The sequence below is a fragment of the Maylandia zebra genome, unplaced genomic scaffold, assembly GCF_041146795.1.
Source record: "Maylandia zebra isolate NMK-2024a unplaced genomic scaffold, Mzebra_GT3a scaffold35, whole genome shotgun sequence".
Lineage (NCBI taxonomy): Eukaryota > Metazoa > Chordata > Actinopteri > Cichliformes > Cichlidae > Maylandia > Maylandia zebra.
Window position 1 is genome coordinate 5,001 of NW_027490065.1, and position 2,500 is coordinate 7,500.

The window sequence follows — 2,500 nt, forward strand, 5'->3', positions numbered from 1 at the left end:
TAAATGACGGAGGGCACCTTTGCTACTCATTACCCTTAGACTGCTCAACTGGAGAGGGGAGAAAAAAAGGCCCTGGCCGAGGTGGTGAGTCGGCCTCCTCTCTCCCTCACGGTTGAAAAAGATGTGCTCCTGGCGCACTGGCCCTGCTGAAAATCTCTCTCCATTTGGCCGAGGCAGAGAGTCGGCCTCCTCTCTCCCTTACGGTCGAAAAAGATGTGCTGCTGTCGAACTGGCCATTACATCCTCACCTGATCTAGTCCCCCATTAGATCCGCCCCCCCACCGCAGTTACCCCGTACCACATATCTAGCACGGACCTTGACCTCCAGCAGGCCCCGGGGACCCACATTACCCCCCCCCCTTCCCCCTGCAGTTACCCTGTACCACATGTCTAGCATGGACCTTGACTTCCAGCAGGCCCCGTGGACCCACATTACCCCCCCCTGCAGTTACCCTGTGCCACATATCTAGCATGGACCTGGACCTCCAGCAGGCCCTGGGGACCCACATACTCCCCTGCTCTACTCCCCCACTAGCTTTCCTTTCTTGCAGTTACGCTCCAGCGCATATCCAGCATGGACCTTGACCTCCAGCAGGCCCCGTGAACCCACATTACCCCCCCCCCTCCTGCAGTTAACCCTGTACCACATATCTAGCACGGACCTTGACCTCCAGCAGGCCCCGTGGACCCACATTACCCCCCCCCCCCCCCTGCAGTTACCCTGTGCCACATGTCTAGCATGGACCTTGACTTCCAGCAGGCCCCGGGGACCCACATTACCCCCCCCCCCCCCCCTCCTGCAGTTAACCCTGTACCACATATCTAGCACGGACCTTGACCTCCAGCAGGCCCCGTGGACCCACATTACCCCCCCCCCCTGCAGTTACCCTGTGCCACATGTCTAGCATGGACCTTGACTTCCAGCAGGCCCCGGGGACCCACATTACCCCCCCCCCCCCCCCCTCCTGCAGTTAACCCTGTACCACATATCTAGCACGGACCTTGACCTCCAGCAGGCCCCGTGGACCCACATTACCCCCCCCCCCTGCAGTTACCCTGTGCCACATGTCTAGCATGGACCTGGACCTCCAGCAGGCCCCGGGGACCCACACTTAAGCCCCCTCCCACTAACAAAGCAGAACACCACTGGCAAAATCCTCGTGCCCCTGGTACTCCAGAAAGCACATTGAAATGTGCCCCTGGTACACTGCGCAGAAGAACTGCCGCACACACACACACACACACGCACGCACGCACGCACGCACGCACGCACTGCTTGTGCCTATGGTACGACAACTTTTCTCGTGCCTATGGTACGACAACTTTTCTCGTGCCTATGGTACAACAATTTTTCTCGTGCCTATGGTACAACAACTTTTTGCCGTGCCCCTGGTACACCGCTCACTAGCACTTTGCCACACAAACTCTCCTCGTGCCTATGGTACGACAACTTTTCTCGTGCCTATGGTACAACAACTTTCCTCCGTGCCCCTGGTACGACAGCTTTTCTCGTGCCTATGGTACAACAACTTTTCGCCGTGCCCCTGGTACACCGCTCAGTAGCACTTTGCCACACAAACTCTCCTCGTGCCTATGGTACGACAACTTTTCTCGTGCCCATGGTACAACAACTTTCCTCCGTGCCCCTGGTACGACAGCTTTTCTTGTGCCTATGGTACAACAACTTTTCTCGTGCCTATGGTACAACAACTTTTCGCCGTGCCCCTGGTACACCGCTCAGTAGCACTTTGCCACACAAACTCTCCTCGTGCCTATGGTACGACAACTTTTCTCGTGCCTATGGTACAACAACTTTCCTCCGTGCCCCTGGTACGACAGCTTTTCTTGTGCCTATGGTACAACAACTTTTCTCGTGCCTATGGTACAACAACTTTTCGCCGTGCCCCTGGTACACCGCTCAGTAGCACTTTGCCACACACACACTCTCCTCGTGCCTATGGTACGACAACTTTTCTCGTGCCTATGGTACAACAACTTTCCTCCGTGCCCCTGGTACGACAGCTTTTCTTGTGCCTATGGTACAACAACTTTTCTCGTGCCTATGGTACAACAACTTTTCGCCGTGCCCCTGGTACACCGCTCAGTAGCACTTTGCCACACACACACTCTCCTCGTGCCTATGGTACGACAACTTTTCTCGTGCCTATGGTACAACAACTTTCCTCCGTGCCCCTGGTACGACAGCTTTTCTCGTGCCTATGGTACAACAACTTTTCTCGTGCCTATGGTACAACAACTTTTCGCCGTGCCCCTGGTACACCGCTCAGTAGCACTTTGCCACACACGCACACTCCTCGTACCTATGGTACGACAACTTTTCTCGTGCCTATGGTACGACAACTTTTCTCGTGCCTATGGTACAACAACTTTTCGCCGTGCCCCTGGTACACCGCTCAGTAGCACTTTGCCACACAAACTCTCCTCGTGCCTATGGTACGACAACTTTTCTCGTGCCTATGGTACAACAACTTTCCTCCGT